General features: G+C 46.5%; 1 long non-coding RNA gene across 2 annotated transcripts in view; it reads left to right on the forward strand.

Annotated features, from left to right (window-relative positions):
• The first annotated feature begins 2,532 nt into the window (after window positions 1-2,532).
• LOC123355935 overlaps window positions 2,533-20,007 on the forward strand; it is a 31,268-nt gene continuing 13,793 nt past the window's right edge. For both annotated transcript variants that reach the window (XR_006575240.1, XR_006575241.1), the window contains exons 1-3: window positions 2,533-2,880; window positions 7,811-7,936; window positions 12,629-12,843. This is a non-coding gene — a long non-coding RNA (uncharacterized LOC123355935). The remainder of the gene's footprint in view (window positions 2,881-7,810; window positions 7,937-12,628; window positions 12,844-20,007) is intronic.

Consider the following 20,007-nt stretch of genomic DNA (forward strand, 5'->3'; position numbering starts at 1 on the left):
GGTGCATTTTTGCTTCCCCTGCTTTTTAAATCACAGTCTTTTGCTCTGAAGGAGCCAAACTGACCTGCCTTGAATTAGCTATGCATCTGCTCAGATACCTAGCGCCTATAGCTGGCAGCATTGCTAGAGTCAGGGAGCCTTTTTGCAGCTCAAGGAGATATCTGCAAGGAGTGAATTAACTATGGTTATGCAGGGAGCTGCCTGTATTAATGTTTTTCTCTGAGATCGGCTTTGAATGACATCTGTGATCTGCTTGACAATCTTTTATTCTAAATGCAGTTGTTGCCTTTCTTCAGAGCAGCAGGAACCAGCGTGGTGCCATTCTTGAAATGATGGATTGTATTGCTTGGAGGGGTGGAAACCAACCCAGAAATACTGAAAGGTACAGTATGGAAAGGGGACAAAACCAGTCACGTTTCTGAGGCCTGGTCCACACTGGGGGGGGGGGTGTCGAACTAAGGTACGCAAGTTCAGCTACGCGAATAGCGTAGCTGAACTCGTACTACCTTAGTTCGAACTACTCACCCGTCCAAACGCCGCGGGATCGAAGTCCGCGGCTCCCCCGTCGACTCCGCCACCGCCGTTCGCGGTGGTGGAGTTCCGGAGTTGACGGGAGCGCGTTCGGAGTTCGATATATCGCGTCTAGATGAGACGCGATATATCGAACTCTGAGAAGTCGAACGCTACCCGCCAACCCGGGCGGGTAGTATAGACGTAGCCTTAGAGATACACCCCTACTTTTCTCCCCCATCCTGTGGTGCAATACAAGTAACCTGTGTTTGGAAATAGCTGGCTAGGGAACCAGATCTCTCTCTTTCTTTCTTTCCATTTTTGTTATGTTGCCATTTCTCATTAAGAGATTTTTAAAGTTAGGGGATTGAGACTCCATTGCCCTCTAGTGGCTGGATGGCTGGAAAGCTGGTAGGAGTAATACTGCGGGAGGATCTCATTGGTATATAGAGGTATGTTTAGGTTCCTCCTATATACCTAGGTGGCCATGATGGGTCTCATGCATGGCATGGTACCTCTGTATCCACTATGAAATAGTCTGGGCTCTTCAGACTAGCTTGTCAAGCTATTATTATGTCTTAATATCATGAAGATGCCTATCATTCAAATGACTCCTAAATGGATCTTCCCCTTTTTCTCTGTTAATTATAGGTGTGGACAAGGCAAAGGCAAGGAAGCTGCAGGGTGTGCACACTCCAGTCCGCATTCCATGCCAGTATCATCACGGGGCGTAGGTGTTTGCCAGTCTGCACTCTGCACCATGGATGTTTGTGTCGGATTTGTTTGTCTCTGGGGTCCGACTGTTGCTGCAACATCTCAGATTGGATGATCAGGAACACTGCTGCTGTGCTCAACTCCCTCCAGCTCTGAGCTACAGTAATCCCCAACCTAATCTCTCTATGGGAGGTAACAAGCCCTGGCAGGACAGTCCCACCTAGTTGCCTGTTCCAGAAGACGCAGTCCAGGCTGAGGCATGCTGATAGAAAGCTGGAACCATCGCTGCGTGCCTCTGCTTTACCCAAGTTAGAGAAACATTGAGAACTTCAGTCCCCAGAGCCATCAGCTTGGCAGCTTTCCTCAGCACTAAATTTACTTTTTAAAGCTATATCAGTGTTGCACCCAAAGGGAATGGAGGAACAGATGCAGCCTGTGGAGTCTGGCTTTAATTCATCTGCTTCGTTTAATTTCCTACCCTGCCTTCTAATCAGTGACATTGCATTGATGGCCCTGGGAATACTCCAGCTTCTCGTACAGGCGCTGTTTAGTACAACACAGTGGCTGTGCCATCTTAGCTTGTTCACAGGATCTGACTCGAGGCATCTGTGCCACGTTACCTCACAGGGGCTCTCTCGCTCAGGGTGTCTGTGCCATGTTACCTCACAGGGGCTGTGCCATGTTACCTCACAGGGGCTGTGCCATGATACCTCACAGGGGCTCTCACTCAGGATGGCTGTGCCACGTTACCTCACAGTGGCTGTGCCACATTACCTCACAGGAGCCCTCTCAATCAGGGTGGCTGTGCCATGTTACCTCACAGGAGCTCTCTCGCTCAGGGTGTCTGTGCCACGTTACCTCACTGGGGCTGTGCCATGTTACCTTACAAAGGCTGCGCCACATTACCTCACAGAGGCTCTCTCACTCAGGGTGGCTGTGCCACATTACCTTACAGGAGCCCTCTCAATCAGGGTGGCTGTGCCACATTACCTCACAGTGGCTGTGCCGCATTACCTCACAGAGGCTCTCTCGCTCAGGGTGGCTGTGCCACATTACCTCACAGGAGCCTTCTCAATCAGGGTGGCTGTGCCACATTACCTCACAGTGGCTGTGCCATGATACCTCACAGAGGCTCTCTCACTCAGGGTGGCTGTGCCACGTTACCTCACAGGAGCCCTCTCAATCAGGGTGGCTGTGCCACGTTACCTCACAGGAGCCCTCTCAATCAGGGTGGCTGTGCCACGTTACCTCACAGTGGCTGTGCCACGTTACCTCACAGGGGCTCTCTCAGTCAGGGCAGCTGTTCCATGTTACGTCATGGGCTGTGCCATGTTATGTCACCGGGGCTCTCTCATTCAGGGCGTCTGTGCCACGTTACCTCACAGGGGCTGTGCCATGTTACCTCACAGGAGCACTCTTGCTCAGGGTGGCTGTGCCACGTTACCTCACAGGGGCTCTCTCAGTCAGGGCAGCTGTGCCAGGAGGGCCGTGGCCCTTTTCTGTTGGCTGACCAATTTTCTGCCTCCATCTTCATTATGTGCTGTCAATGTTCATCCTGAGGAGCACCACTTGTTCATTCAGTCATCCAAAGCCAAGACACACCGAAACCAGGAAGATGTCCTTCTGGGTGACCGCTCTCTTTTTGTGAGGCTCACGGTATATCCTGCATAGTATAATCTGTATCAGATTGCTTTTACCTGCTAAAATGGAGAAGTAGGATCTAGTAGGAATGCAGCTGCATGGTGGAATAAAAACTTTGGGGAGCACAGTCAAAAATAAGTATTTATGCCATCCTTTGCCACTGTGCTATGAGTGCCACTCAACTGCTGCTCATTATGAAGTGTTAAAGAAAACCAGAACCCGTGTGTCTTTCTATTTTATAGGAATGACTTGTAGAGATGCCTTTAGGCACTCGTGGGCCTCAATAATGTGTATGAGTCCAAACTTAATAGACAGGTCAAGATTGCTACCTTCCTAAAAATTTTTTGATAGCTGTGGTTTTTCGTGGACCCGTCCTGTAAGTCGCAGGCCTATGCCATAGGATAATTGCCAGTATCCCCATATAGCATCAATGCCTGAGTGATGCTCAGATAATATGATGACAGACATATATGTTTTCAATGAATCTATCTACAGTTCTCTTGTACACAATTACCCCCCTGACCCTGATAGCCTTTTAAGTGCTATTGCAACATTATTTATTTTATTATTTTATTATCATATTTCCATTGCTGTGTTCCCATGTGTGGTGCTAATGTTTAAATTCAAATGTTTAAATTCAGAGGAATATTTAAATAAATAAACGGATATTTTAAAAAACAACAAACCCCGCTTCATTGGAATTAAACAAAAACCCAAATGGATGTGGAAGAAGTATTTCTTCAGATCTTCCCCATTGCCCTGTGTCTTCTTTTACACCTGTTCAAAATCAGGGCCAGGTGGGGGTGTGATGTGACAAGACTCTGATTTAGAAGCATTTTGTACCCACTTTGCATTGGTGTAAATGAGTGCACAAGGCGCAGGCTCATGGAAAATCAGGCAGTTTGTTTTCCCAGCAAAACTGACCTTTGGGGCCTAAATTGGCCCACCTCTGTTTCTTGATGCATACGTTATGGCTAACAGCCAGAGGCAAGTGTTTTAAGGGTTATCTGGGCTTGTAGAGTTCTTGTCAGCCTCAGGTAGAAAGCAATCCCAGTACGCATCTCATTGAAATGGTGGCTTGTAAAGAAGTGCAGAGAACAGGAGCAAGAGGTCGTGAAACAAGATGGATGAGATGGGCTCAATGACCTGCTAGAAGCTACGGCTACATAGCTCATACTTCTGCTTGGAAAGGCCTTTGCAGCTGCCATAAATGCCTCTAAATAGCCTTATTTTCCCTGCCAGCAGAGAAATAAGCAGCTTCAATGGAGAGGAGTAAATCCACTTGACTGGAAACATTGCTGGGGATAACCTAGTTATAAATAATAACCCAATCTCTCCAGCCAGCCAGAGCCAGCCTTATCCACCAAAGAATCAGTGTATCACTCCTAACATTTCCAGTTACAACCGAACAAGGGCCCAGGAGGGGGAAAAGGCATCAAGGGAGAATGATTTGTAAGAGGTGAAAGGGAGCATGGGTAATCTCGGCTATAAACAGTGCATGTGCCATGAGCTAAAAGTCCAGGCCCCTCTGACGTTATAATGACTTTTTAAAAGAATTGACTATAAGCAGGAAGAGCCTGATTCTCATTTACACTCTGGCCACTTTACCCACCCGCCCAGTAGTGCAAAGGGCCATAAGACCTTTTTACACAGCCAGAGCAGTGGAAAGGGGATTAAGGCCTGTAATATTTGGTTTTCCGGCCGTCAGCGGTGTAGTTTGCCCCCCTCTCCATATTTCAATATATAGAGATGAGAAGACAATGTGATCTAGTGGATAGAGCCCTGTATTAGGCATCAGAAAACCTGGATTTTGTTCCCGGCTCTGCCACTGACCTGTGGTGTGACCTTTGGAAAGTGACTTACACTCTCTGCTTCTATTTCCTCTCTCTCCCTTTTAAGGTTGTAAGCTTTTTCCAGCCAGGGAAGGTATCTCACTCTCTGTATATACAGCAACCAGCATAACAGAACCTCAATAGCTGTTGGCTTCTCTAGGTGTTACTGTGACATAAATAATAATAATCTGTTATCTGAAGAAAGATTTATAAACAATATTTTGCATTTCTTTAGCACTGCGCCTTGCAGCATTTCAAAGGAGCTTTGCAAATACTACTAATTCATCCCCAAAGCACCCCGGCTATTTATCCACAGTCTATTGATGGATGGAAACTCAATGCTCAGTTTAAGGACCAGTTTGGCAATCTGGGTGAAATTCTGGCTCTATTGAAGTCGATGGCAAAACTCCCATTGACTTTTGTGGGGCCAGGATTTCACCCCACGTATTTAATGTCCTCCATAAAAAATGTTCAATTAGAATGGATCAAATTCTGTTCTCTTTTATTCTTTGTAAATCCAGAGTAGTGCCATTAAAATGAGTGGAGTTAACCTAATGCAAATGAGATCAGAATCTGGTCTAGACTGTTTCGGCTCACAATGAAGACTGACTGAATTATGGAAAATAGGAGATAAATGCATCCTCTACACCAAACATAAAGGTCCATAGTCTTCTCCCAGTTATATTGGAGTAAACCTGGAGCAAGCCCATTCACTTTAGTAGCGTTACTCCAGATGTATGCTAGGATCTGGCTCAGAATTTGTTAGCTGAATGTACACCGCCACTGAAACACAAATCACGCTGCCTAATCTGAATAGATTTGAACAATTTCTTACTTTTCTTTCATTTAAGCAAGTGCCTCTGCATCCTGACAGCTGATTAGCCCTTTCAGACAAATAAACCTCACCAAACAGACAGCTACAAATAAGCCCTGTTACCTCTTGTGTTTTCAGAATCTTAGAGATGAGCCTGAAGTGCTCAGCTTGGTTTCAGATCCAAGCCTCCCCAGGATTTAGTCTGTGCCCTGCCCATCTCTATACACACCACAGATCAGCCCACAGAAACATGGGACCTCCCAGGCTGTTTCAGGGATCCATCTAGTGCAGTGTCCTGCCACCAGAAGGGGCCTGTACCAGCTGCTTCAGAGAAAGGTGCAAGAAACCCTGCAATAGATAGTTATTATTATTAATATTCCATCATGCCACTGGACAGAGATGTTCAGGAGGAAGCCATAAATGGGGCTGCTATCACACCATTGCCCTGTTCCCTGGGGTCAGTTACTTCACTCCGCTGTGGCCCAGTTCTTCCATCTGCAAACAGGGATCTGAATACTTCAAGGGGGAGGTTATGAGGCTTAATTAGTGTCTACATCGTACACTGGGATCCACAGATGAAAGTAATTGGAGACAAGGTCTGATTAAAATTATAACTGTGGTAGTCTCTTCCACTGGAAGATGAATGTGGGTTACCCAGCTTGGTCTATAATTTGGTTTTTATCTGGGTTAGCATTGCTCTTCTTATAATTGGTAAAATATATTTTTACTATTTAAAAAAAAAAGACAAACAAAATTAAACCCTAAGAGGAGGGGATTCTGGGTGGTCAAAACTGGCCAAACACAAATAGTGTCGGTAATTAGCAAACACATTAATAACAGTTATGGAGAATGTTTGAAGGGTAAAGTGTTCTTTGGAAGTTGGATAAATCTTCAGTCTGAACTCTCTTCTTTCAAGAGAATGCGAGGGAAAGTGACTCTGGCAGTAATGTCAAGCAGAATCAGATGCATAGCCTATAACTATAGACTTCAACTATATTGGCTAGAATCATGAGCAGTACTGCCTGAGTGATCCCATCGGTTTTGATAACCCTATTCGCAGGCTAAGGTACTATTTAATCTGAGTAAAGGTGCTAGAACCTAACCTGGTAGGCCTTATTTGATCTCACATTCCAATAACTCTATTGGCCTCGGTGGATTTACTCCTGATTTACCCTGGTGAAGTGCCTCTGCATCCTGACAATTGATTAGCCCTTTCAGACAAATAAACCTCACCAAATAGAGTAACTTCACATGAGTAAGTCCCTTGGACCTTGATGGTTAGAGGCCACATCATGCCTCTCTTAAGTCAGGTAGCAACAAATAGTCCCGTTCATGTCAGTAAGGGGATCGGTATCTGGCCCAAAGTGTTAGAAGAATTGGGCCCTAAGTGAAGTCAGAATCAGGCCCAGTCATTATGAGCCCTGAACCAGTTAACCTAACTATCTATAAACCAGCAGTGTTCTTACAATCTCAATGCATTAAAAAATGTTTAACTGTTGTATTAATTGTATTGTTTCTAGTCTTCTAAAAAGCTCATTTGAATAATTCCCACAATGCATTGGTGTTGGCCTTGAGATATTTAAATGAGCAAGAAGACGTTTGTTTGCTTCTTTTTGCCAGGAATCTCTTTAAACCTGATTTGTAACAAAGGCTGAGTGCTGGGCTGGATGCTCAGCTGTTTAAATAGATGTAGCTCTATTGATTTCAGTGGTGTAATGCTGATTTACACCACTGAGGATCTGGGCCAAGAAGAAGAGAAAAACAAACAAAAAACGGATCACAGTCTTATTAGATATGAGACCGTCTGACCAGGTTCCTCTGGGTGACAGGTTATTTGCTAAAAAATTGATTCTTCTAAACTGGCAGTCCTGTCCATTTGGGATATTAATGTGTAGAGTCCATGGCTTGGTGACCCACTGCTGCCCTTGAAAGAATCTCTTTTAAAGTGATGGCGTGATTGAGGGCTTTCTTTTCTTCTCTGGCTTCCAAGCACATGCAGGTAACGTGTGAATTAAAGCTTTTCACTGAGAAAATCATCATAATTTAATTTTTATTATATAAAGCGCAGCTTTTATATAAAAGCTCTTGATTGTGAATCCTAGAACACACCAGCATGGAAGATATTCTGTACTATTACATTTAAGTGAATTGAGTGCTGGTGAAAAGAGGTTTTGAGTATCATGATGATGAGAACGTGATGATAGCTAGATTAGATTAGATGGATATGGTAATAAGAAAGAATAGATAGGTAAGTGTGAGGTGATAGCTCTGAAAACTGAAGTCCTCTGTTTATCCACAGAATTCTACTCCTACACTTTTGCGAGGTCCTTCTGTACTCCTGGAGTGAAGCACATTGGAAGAAGGGCAGCTTGAGGATGTCTGTGGAATTCACTGCCACCGATATATCCTTGAGGCCAAGAGCTTGGTAAGGTTCAAAAGAAAGGTGAGCTGGATGGTGAGAAGATCCATAGCATCATGAAATAGGAAATAAGAAGTACACAAGGGGTTTAAATGTCATGCTTCAGAGTAGAAGCCGACAACTCCCTGGGGTTAGGGAGTAGCTTTTCCTAGGTTCATTAAACTGCTGGGGTTCTTGTGCCTTCCTCTGAAGCAGTTGGAGACAGGATGCACCTTTCTCACCAACACTACATTCACTTGTCTCGGCCAGGAGTCAATCCCTTGTCTGTCTTAAAGCCGGGATGGTTTCCCTATTTTTCTAGGCAGGGATAAGAAATGTTCTTCCGGGTAGATCCTCAGCTAAAGATACCTGATTATCAGACCTGATGGTTTTCTAAAAGATCTGCTCCAGGAATTATTTTGGGGAAATTGTCTGGCCTATGGCAGACTAGAGGATCACAGTGGTCCCTTCTGGCCTTGGAATCTATGAATCACCAGATTCAAAATATTCATCACAATGACGTGGAGACTTCAAAAGCACTGATAAATTGCCCTCGTGTAACTCACCTGTTGCATGGATTGATTTTATCTTTTCCCTTCTTTTCACAGCAGCGGGAGGTTTAGAAGGCAATTGCCAGCCTCCTTCCCTGTCTGTCTGTCTGTTCTGTGCAAAACGTGGTTTCTCCTAGGGATAAGGTTGAAGATAATTATTTTAAGTGGCAATTAAGCACCAGGTGGTTGCAGAAAGCTGCAGCTTTCTCCATTTCATATGGAGAAACAGCTTGAGACACCGTTTCCCTTTCTTCCCTGAAGCTGGGAGGTTTCTCCTTTGTTTTGTGCCTGGCATTGTGATTGCTTTCCGTCTCCTCCAGAGTAACCCAAAGCGACTGGGTCTGCAGGGGGAAATGGGAGACTGGAACAGTTGCTGTGGCTCCTTGGAAATGTACCCATTTTTGTAGCAAATGGAATTTCATAATAACAGTTTGTTCTCTGTGTTTCATGTGCATTGCAAACACAGGGCCCAGTTCTGCTTTCAATTAACCCCAACAATTGGCTTGTGCTGGCCACTGTCAGAGAATATGTGTCAGACTAGGTGGACTGTTGTTCTGATCCCATGTGGAAATTCTTGTGACTCCAGTGAAGTTGCCCGGGTGTAACTGAGATTAGTTGGTTAATTAGCAGCCCTGTAGGTATTGTTAGTTACCAAGAGGGAAGTAGCTGAGTTGTAGTGACTCAAAGACACACAGAAAGTCATTGGGAGAACTGGGACCAGAACCTAGGTTATTTGACTTTCAAACCCTTGCCTAGAACATACTGCTGCTTGGCACGAAAATACCGTTCTGAGAACAAAGCAGGCATGGCTGTGAATTTGAGGAGAGGAGGCTGAAGCTATCGCTGCGCCAGCAAAGTCCCATAGTGGCTGCTACTCCTTTAGAAAGGGGGAAAATATTTACCTGAATCAACAAAACTCTCACAAATGTTTAGAGAGTGTTGTGCCTCTCTGTATCCTCCAGAGTCTCTTCTGAACGTTGTGGGGAGATAGAAGAGAGAACTGCTCGCCAGGACTCCTCAGTTCCATTCCCAGCTCTACCACTGATTTGCTATGTAACCTTGGGCAAGTCACTTAACCCTCCTGTGTTCCTTAGCTGATGATGAGCTAGCTTTGACCAATGATACCATGCAGCCACACTGGAGCAGCCTATCCAGGTTCCAGTCACTGACATGGCTATAGGAGGGAGCCAGAGAAGGGCAGGTATTGGCCCACTGCATTTTGTATAAGGCTCTGCAAAGCCCAGCATATTTTCTAGGCTTAACATTAATTTAGAAATAGCCTTTCTGTGTCTCCGCTTGAAAAGGGGACGCAAGTGACCAGCTCAGAGGATTTCTGTCAGACAGGCTCATTACAAATGGTATTGAATAACTGTGTGTTACTTTTTCTCTCTGGTTGTAATGATTTATCTCCCCCGAATTATGCACTGTTGGTGAGAGTAATTTCCTCTGATTTCAACAAAGGTGGAATTATGGCTCTCTTTGTTTGGTGTGCTAACGGAATCAGAATTAATATCTTGCCCTGCCTGGCTTATCTTTGCCAGACAGGAGCTATTGAGTTTACCTGCTCTGTTTTTCTTCCCCTCCCTGCCCTAACTAAAATAATTTGATTTTGAGCTATACTTGGAATAGGAAACACCCCAAATCAAACTTCAAATTCTCCAGTGTGAGTCAGACCTCAGTGCCACTGATCTCCAAAACGTCGGCAAAGAGGCTGCAAAGTAAGGGTGTGAATAGAGCAGGGAGGGCTGTGGCAGCAGGCTTCCTGGGTTCTATTCCTGCTCTGCCACTGACTTGTGTGGTCTCAGGCTGCATTGCTCTGTGCCTCAGTTACCTCGCCTTTAAAATGGGTCCAGCTGGACAGCATTAAAAGCAGTTTGCCAACTGGCTGAATAGACCAGTGAGGAATCTGCACCTGCTATAGGGCCTGACAAGTGGTATCTACTCTGCAGAAGGAGACATCTCTGCTGTGGTCTGTGCTTGTGGCATTGTACCACAATCCATTCCTGGGTGTCTCAGTTGGATTACTGAAACTTTGGTTAGCAGCAGATCAAGCAGGAGCCTGGGGAATGTCTCAGCATAGCCTTGCAATAAATGAGGAAAGGCCATGGACCCGTACTGGGAGATGGGTACCATAGCAACCACAATCACACAGATTGGAGGAAGGGGCCAATGGGGACACTGATACCACATGCCTGGGGGAACAGCCCCCTCCCCTATCTAGAGCACTTACAGAATTGCATCTCCCCTGCCAGTCCTCGTCATCTTCCTAACTACCTGTCCGATCATGGCCTGGAGACTAGTGAGCAGTAAGCACCTGCTGACTTCCTTGCCCTTCATCTGGCTTGGCTTCTTATCCTCCTGGCAGGTGCCTCACAAGAGAGGGAGGCCGATGCAGAGCATTGGTTGCCGGCACAGGCTGGATGTAATAGCCACTATCTCTGGCCTATGAACCTGCTGCCTGGGTGCATGGCAACACAACAGCCTCGCTGATCCATTTCCTTCTTCTATCCTGGGGGTGACATGCCGTTGTTTGGACCTGATTTGGCTGCCTGTCATCTGTGTGGGCACAGGCTGTGTTTCTTATTTTGGTAGCTTCAGTGTCTCATTTGCTTGTGTATGGATAACTGTACCTCTTCACAACTCTGTTGTACATCTATCTATCTATCTATCTATCTATCCCACACTCACCCTTCATCTCTCAGAACCGTGCAGAACACGATACAAAGCCAGCAGAGTCTTTGTTTCTTCCTCTCTCACCCTACTATCCTTTACCACCTAAAACTTGGATTCTGTCTTGCTCATCACGTGGCTTCATGCTGTCTTGCCCACCTAACCAAGTAGAGGAACTGAGGTGCTGCCTCTGCTCCATGACATTCAGCATGCCCTATTGCCACCCTGTCCCCTCAGCCTCTTTGATCTTCCTTCTTTCCTTCATTCTTGCCCACCCCTTATGGCTGCTCCTGACCTTTGGCCCATCTTAGGGTGAAGAGGTGTAGGCTGCAGCTGCTCTGTGTCTCTTGCTGATGTTTAATTTTAACACCATACATCATTTTGAAATACGATTGGCACGAAGGATGCGCTACATAATAAAGATGCATGGTACTAGATGATATCCCCAGGGACAAAGATCCTGACACAAGCTCATCCAAGAGATTCAGGCTAATGGATAATTTTATGACCAATAATAGCTTTTGCAGTTATACATATATACAAGATAAGGGCCATCAAATCTCCTGCTCCAGGGTAGAAGCTGCTCATTGGTGCTTTAGTGTGCCCGTGTCCATGTATGTGTATGCATGTGCAAGGAACTGCATGCATGTAGATGTGTGCGCACATGCACGTATATCTCGCCATAGGCGTTTATATGCATGCAGGTGTGTGCAGCTGTATGTACTTGAATGCACGTGAGGCATATCTCTGTGCATGTGCATGTATGTGCATGCATTTGTGTTTGAGGTGCAGCTATGTGTGAGTGTGGTGGGGGTGTTCATTTTCCTTTGAAAACTCAGGAACTGGCAACTCATGGAAGCAGGATGGATCTGATGAACCAAATGTGCGAACCCGGTGTTGCTATGCTCTTCCTTTGTGGTGTCTGCTCCAATGTGTGTTGAATTACAGCCACTAATGTTGGGCTTTGCCTCCTGTTGTGTGATGTTATGTTGTTCTAGATTCTCTACATATTGCATTGTTTGTCTTCCTCCCCCTCCCTCCCTCCCTCCCCCCTTCACTGGGTTGTTTGTTTTCACTTCATGTGTGGCATCAAAAGGCCGTTTGAACAGCGACTACCCAATCTGAATGAAAGGGACCGTTGCTTTTGGAAGATTGAATGGATGCCTGCAGCAGAACAGATACTAAATTATGAATTAGCTGGTGTGTTTTTTTTCCTCACTCTAATTAAAATGTAGTGGCCATGAAGCAATAATGAAAGGCTGAACACACACTCATTATTTTTATGACTAAACCCAAGTGGACCAGAACTCTAAAAAGGCTCTGTTTGGAGTCCCATCTCCCTCCATAAAGACTGTAATAAATATCAGCCGCATTGATTTTCTTTCCCAGTGAATCCGTTGCTATTTGTTCTGGTCTAAGTGCACTGTGTTTTCCTCAGAGGTTTCCTTTTGCTTTGACTGTTCTATTATCTTCTTTTTATTTTTTATTTTTTTTGCAGTTGTTGTTAATCTGTGTTGAGTGTGTAATTGAGATCCTAAGAGGGAGATTAGCAGGAACCCCCTTGGGAAGACATCTGACCTACACAAGGAAGCTAATACATAAATAGCCCAAACTATTGAGGCTAACTGCACCATTTACCTGGATGGTACCATCCCTTCATCAAGAGCCTCTCAGTGCCCCAGAGCTGATCACCATCTCTGTCATTAGCCCCAGGTAGGTGTTTCTAACCCTGGCATGATTTCTGTATTCATTTCTCCCCCTCTTGGGGGAAGTTGGCTTGATGATTTGCCGGGTCAGATTCGCCTCTCATCTGCACCTGGCTTGCAGGGGAGGATTGCAGGGTGGTGGGAGAGCGACAGAGGGCCCCAGGCTGTCTTTGGTAGGATGATGGTCTGTGGCTTGTGCTGTGCAATGCAGGAGGTCACGCTGGATGACCATAATGGATTCCTTCTGGCCTTGGGAGCCATGGGGGAGATTTTGAAAGGCATAAGTAATAGTCAGCTACCTAATTCCCACTGCTTTTCTGTGGGAGTTAGGGCTCGATCCTCCAAGGTATTTGGTTACCCATTTCCAATTGGTGTCAATGGGAGTTAGGTGCATAGGAGCTTTTGAAAATCGCATTAGGCACCTTCAAAATCTGGCCCTGAAGTAACTTGTCACACAGGGAATCTAGGGCAGAGCTAAACCTCTGTCTCCTGAGTCGCAAGTCATTAACTGCAAACCCAACCTCCCTCCTGCCGTTCTTCTGCATCGATTCAGACCAGAGCTACAAATTGGGATCCAGCTTACAACTGGTTTTTCTCAGTTGCCCCTGGATTTGGATTAATGGTTCTAAAAATAAGGCACATAATCAACGTGCGTGTGCCGACATATTACATAAATTATCAAAGCGATGTCCTGAATCCCTGTCCATCCCTCTCCTGCTCCACTGCCCTCTCTCACCTGCCCTCACACTCAATTGTGCCATGTCTAAATTCCAGACTATCAGTCTGTGAGGCCAGAACCATGTCTCCCTTTCCTGCATCACTTCTGGGGTGGCCACATTTTGCTCTCAATAACATCAAGCTCTTATCTAGTGATTTTCATCAGTAGCTCTCACGGCACTTTACAAAGGAGGTCGCTTTACAGATGGGGAAACTGAGACACAGGGAGATGATGTGACTTGCCTAAGGCCACCCAGCAGGCCAATAGCAGAGCTGAGAATAGAATTCAGGTCTCCCAAGGCCCTGTCCGTTACTGCACCCACTAGGCCAAACTGCCTCCTTCAAGATTCCTGTGGCAAAGCTCACCTCAGTCCATAAAAGTCATTCCATTAACTGCAATGGGCTCTGAGTCAAACCCTGATCACTCTCCTCGGTAGAGGCTGAGCTCTTCTTACATTGTTCTGAGCATCTTTATCCCCTACTACTATCATTGGGAGTCAAAGGCATTGAGCCTGTTACAGGGCCAAGTTCGAGGGGCTCATTGAAATAGCTGGAGGTAAGCTGGCCTAGCACGGAAGTGAATCAGGCCCGCAGTTTTTCAGGGGCCATTAAAGCGTTTTTTTTAACATGTGATAGCTGGAGCATAGGGATTGGGAAAGATGGGTAGGTGTCCTCCTCCTGTGAATAGCTGAGGGGCAGGAAACTGATAGCAGAGTAAAGAAGTTTGGGAGTGATGGGGAATTAATTCTGGCTGCCCCATGTCCTACTTGGAATGTAGCATTGGCCCAATATGTATCACTAGATGTGTCTATTTGGCCTCCTTTATTAACAACCTGAATCTGGAAATCCTTATTCTGAGCACTTGAACTCCCAGCCTCCCTTGCCCGTCTCCTGCCTGCAGTGATGTATGGCAAATATGCAGAATTAATTATTGACTGCTCACTCTACTGATTCCTGAATCTCAACAGATAAAGAGTTTTTAGTGTTTTCTTAATGCTACTTTGTAGTTTATTAGAGGCCTAGGAGGCATGAGGGGAAAGCTAGCGAAATGACTCAGAAATGCATGTTCTCAGCATTCGGGCAATGTGCTTCCTTTTCAATCTCATTTGTAACCGGACTATTAAAAATAAATTATCAAAGCAAAGTGGCAGTGGCAAAGCACAAGGAAAAAAATGTTTCATCTGGCTTCTCAAGATGCAAGCAGCATAGTGCGCTCTGGGCTTCAAAAAATCATATTTCAATCATGCACAGGCAGGCAATGTTTTCTGTAATCCAGGCAGCGTTTTCCCATCAACTGGGAGGCAGTGTCGGAGATTCACAAGGGGGCTCACTTCCCTTGCCTCCACCCACTCCCCTGATCAATGCTGTAACGACGCAATGGCATGGTCCTCGGTGGCGCTGGGTTGCCGGAGATACGATGTAAAGCAGTGGTCCTGAGCATGCTGGCTTGTTAATTATTATTATTATTATTTATTTGAGCACCATTACAATTTGCATCACCTCCTCTTTTGGGGCCAAATTCTGGCCAGTGGTGCAAGCGGGCATATACCAGCAGTCCCACAGGCATCAGGGGGAATGCAGCATGGAATCTGGTGGCTCTAATTCTGGCCTGTAGCTGGGTGGCCACTCGCCATGAGTCCCGTGGTTTTTCTGCATGGCCCTCCCTCTGCTCCCTCTTTTCAAGGGCCCTTGGGAGTGCTGTAGTCTCTCTCAGGGCTATCACCAGCCCTTCCCCGCAACAAGGTCGGTAGCCCAAAGTAATTCAAAGTGGTCCTTAGTGTCCCACATGCAAGTCCATCATAGTAGCCTCATAGTTCATACCCACTTCCTAAGCCCCTGCCCTCCACAGAAGCCTTATTCTGCTCAGCAGGCGCCTAGCATTCTGGCTGAGGCTTCCTTCCTCTGTCTGTCCCCCCACCCCCACCCTGCTGCTTCCTGCTTCTGTCTATATCGGCATCCCCTGATTCCTCTCGGGTAGGACTCCTTTTGCAGTCAGGGCTGGCTTAGCCCAGGATCTCCAGCCTAGGGGCAAGCCCTCCTCTTATGTGGCCCCTTTGAAATATTGCAGAGATACTGGTGCTCAGATCAGCTATGAAGGAAATCACAGAAGGGCATAGTTGAAAGGGGCAGGGTTTGCTGCCTGCAGGTTAACTTACCCCATGCTCCTTGTCCTCACCATGGCCATTGTACCCAGCAGAGGAAGAAAGGATGCTGAAGTAGCATTCTGGGTTCAATTCCCAGCTCTGTGTGACCTCACAGGATTCGGCTGCCTGATTCCTATTAGTTTTAATGGGAACTGTGCATCTAAAACCGTCTTTGTAAATCAGCCTTAATTTGTCTTGTGCCTCAGTTTCCCATATGTGAAAAGGGGATGACGATCCGATCCTTATCTTTGTCACAGGGGTGTGGTGACGTGATATTCATTAATATATGTTAGCTGCTCAGTTATTACAACAACGGGGGCCAGGTGAGACTGTGAGTGACAGAAACACGTAGCATAGGGCAGAGTGGAGCTTCTCCTCGCTAGGAGAGGGTACTAGGAAGAGGAGCTGCTCAGCGTGATCTCGGTCAGTTTCAAATTCACTGGGCCTGGTTTGCGCAGCTGTGAATCTGGACGGTAAGGCCATCAATGGGATGGCAGTGCTGTGAGTGTGATCAGAAACAGGCCTGGCTCTTTGCGTTGCCGTGATGTTTCTATCAGCCCAATTTACAGGGATGTGTAATAAACTGAAGCAAATTGGGATCAGGGATTATCATGCATTAAAAGAGCGCTGCTGAGTCGACCTTCTTGCTCAGCTCATTAGTGTAACTTCTGTGTTCTCTCGGGTTGGCTGCAGTCAGGAAAGAGGCAGGGTCTAGTAGGTGGTGTCTCTGACATGTCTGTGCCTGTATCACTGAGCAGGAACTGTTCCAAGCTCTGGCTTGTATCTCATTTTGGGCCTGATCCTGATTCTGTTGAAGTCAATGGCACAACTCTCAATGGGAGCAGGAGCAGACTTTTATATTTTAAGAACCAGATTCTGCTCCCATTTACATGTGCATAAATCCAGAGCAACTCCAGTGAAGTCAATAGAGCTGCTTTAAGTTGACACCGGTAGGTAACTCCACTGAAGACATTCTGGATTTACAGAATTGTGAATGTCTCCCATAACCACATGAATCCTGGTGCTGGGGTGTTAAGAAAAAACACCAAGTATCAAGAGACGTGGGATGAAATCACAAGAGATGCCAACACTGGATTTACACCAGCAAGAGCTGGAGTACAACTGGGCTCTAACTTTGAAAAGGTGCCTTTTGAGTCCCCCATGCCATTCAGAAATGCCTTAGAAAGTTTCCTATGGAAAGCGAATGGGTCTGAGTTCATTGGGATACATTTAAAAAACCTCCACCACTGAAAGTTTTCTAGAAACGGTATTGACCTTTCCATAGATGCCAAAGAGGAAAAAAAAAGCCATCCTGTTTCTCTATAAAAATGTTTCTATTTGACGATTTCCATAAAACTTTTATAGATTTTTTTTCTTACCCCGTCCAGAGCATTCTTCCTCGGAAGGACTAGCAGAAGAGCATTTATCGGGGAGGGGAAAAAATAAATGTTTGCACTGGCAAATCTTTGCAAATTTGTAAGCCCCAAATGCATGTAAATAATGCAAAGCTTTGGATGTATTTGCAAAAATGCACTGGATTTATGGGCTTGTTTTAGCTATAACTGGGATCTAAATTAGGCTTGTGCAGCATTTACAAGCTTTATGAAGTTTACAATGGAAGCGGTGCCTGTGCTGTCTTGTTGGAGGTGTATCCACCCAGCCAGATTGTAATGGTGCTCAAATAAATAAGCCTAATTTTATTGGCAAAGCTCCAGTTGCCAACACCATACACGGCAACAGACCACGTGCTGCTCATTGATCTTGCCGACCGTGCTGGGTGTTTTAATGTACAGTGGCCTTAAAAGGACACACCTTTCTGGTCCCCTCTTTGGATGAGATTGCAATTGGCTCTGCACAATGGGGAGAGGATACGTAGTGCTTTGCTCCCTGGGGTCCCTGCACAGGGTCCTGGTGTAACGTAGGTCCTTATGCAGAGAGGATGGAGATGAAGGGTACCTCTACATTGGAGCTGGGAGGGCTGGCAGCCTGAGTAGCTGGCTGTGCCACCGCAGACACACTGTTATTTTGAGCTTGAGGGCAGCGAGGACATACCTGCCTACCTGAGTTGAGAATCACACCTCCCAGCTCCAATGTAGACATACCCAAAGAGTCTGTGCTGTAAATAGGGGCTCAGTGGGACTGACGTGGTCATGGGCTGAGTGCTGGCTCCCCGCACAGGGGCTGGCAGGATTGGGCACCTTCCCCTGAGGTCTAGCCAGCCCAGGCAGATGAATGAGCGTAGCTGGGTTGTGGAAGGACTGCCTGACTGGCTGAGGGGAGCCAGCCGGCCTGGTTTTAAGCTCAGCAGCAGGTCGCTGGCTGCTCAGTGCTTCGACCCACTTCCTTTTTGCTCCTGCCCTGCATCAGCTCCAGCCCTGTCATGGGCTTGCCCACGCCTTGCTTTGATCCTGCTCCAGCCCTGTTCCAAATGAATCCTGCCTTGCTCTTGACTCTGGCTCTGACCCTTGGCTCTCATTTCTGACTTCAGCTCCAACCCTTGGCTCTGGTTTCCAGCCTCCTGAGCCCAGTTCTACCCATTTTGCTGGGCGGCCAGCCGGCGCCTGGGCCAGATGGGATGAATTTCACCCAGGGAGTACAAGGCGTGGAGGAGCAAGGCAAATGAGCTGGTGCATGCGATCGGTACAGGTGGCGGGGGCAGTGCAGACTGCACCCTTCAACACAGGCACCATGAGAACACCAGAATTCAGGAGACCACAGTGAGATCCCCCGACCTGCAGCCATCCATCATCCAGAAGCTTCTGGCGGCAGCAAGCCATTAGTTATTATTAGGCTTGGCATGATTTAATTTTTTTTTTTTATAATTTTGATGGGTAATGTTGAAGTTTATTTTTAAGCTTTTTTTATTTTTGTCAATTTAAAGTGTTCACAATTAAGTTTAAAATCGTGTCAGTGATCACAGTTGTGAGTTTCCCAGTTGTGGGAAATTATAGACGGCATCAGACAGTGGAGGCGGGTGTCAGACAAAAATTATTTAATGACGGTAGACTTGTGATTCAAAAAGTTAAAGCCTTACAACCGTCAGCGGTGGCTCCAGGCACCAGCGCTCCTAGGGCGTGCCTGGGGCGGCAAGCTGGGGGGGCGCCCTGCCGGTCCCTGCAAGGGTGGCAGTCAGGCAGCCTTTGGTGGCTTGCCTGCAGGAGGTCCGCCAGTCCGGCGGATTCGGCGGCGGGTACGCTGAAGCTGCGGGACCGGTGGACCTCCCACAGGAACGCCGCCGAAGGCTGCCTGACTGCTGTGCTTGGGGTGGCAAAAAAGCTAGAGCCGCCCCTGACCACCATTAAAACACAAACTGTTAGCGTCACATGACAAAATATACAGAGTAAATAGCCTTAAATCAACCTCTAATAAGTTCTCAAGCAACATTTTTGCCTATCAGTAAATGTTGATAATATTTCCATTGGTTTCCTATAGGCCTCAACCAGCATTGGGGTCTCTTTGTGCAAGGTGCTGTACATATACATTAGTGCAGTACATATATAATAGTCCTTGCCCTGAAGAGCTTACAGTTGAAATAGACAAGACAAACAAAAGGATGGTAAAAAGAGAGACTTATTATCCCTATTTTACAGATGGCAAACTGAGGCTCAAAGAGATGAAGCATCTTTTTGATTTGCATTGTGGGTGTGCCTCGGGTCACCCCATTAGGAACCAGGCACTGTGCCAAGATACTTCCCACAACTCAGGCTATGGCTTAAAACCACCCTGACTGTGTGACTGGTCTCATGGGTGGGGGAAATCCCCAAGCAGCTGACTCAAATTAACCAATCCTCTCAGAAGCTGCTGGGAGTGGGAGGGGCCTGGGGTTTATATAAGCCAGAGCTAGCCCTTTCCAGGGCAAGGTGAAGGAGAAAACAGCTCCAGAAAGCGAGGGGAACACTTTGGAGGAAAAATAAAGGTACTGAGTTTGGGGAGAGTTGGGCACAGGCTGGTGCTGCCTTTCTAGGAAATTTTGGGGATGAAAGGCTTTGGGTGTAGATGCCAATTAATTGAAACCAGATACACCCCTTTTGAGAACTGCTACATTCTCCCTGGTTTCCTTCCCCTGCTTTGCTGGGATGATCAGGTCAGCCTGGCCCAGCAGGCAATGGTGTAGTGATGCTTGGAGCTCTGAGATATGGGGCTTCAGTGATCATCTGCTGAACTCCCTGGGGCTGGTGAGAATCCACCAGTTCACAGCCACGGTCTGGACTGAGGCTGACTCTGAAAAACAAACCCATTCTGGTATTCAAACAGAAAGCAGCTCTTAATCTTAACTATACCAGACCTGGTAGTCCACTCTAATGAGCCTC

This window comes from Mauremys mutica, chromosome 24, assembly GCF_020497125.1.
Source record: "Mauremys mutica isolate MM-2020 ecotype Southern chromosome 24, ASM2049712v1, whole genome shotgun sequence".
Lineage (NCBI taxonomy): Eukaryota > Metazoa > Chordata > Testudines > Geoemydidae > Mauremys > Mauremys mutica.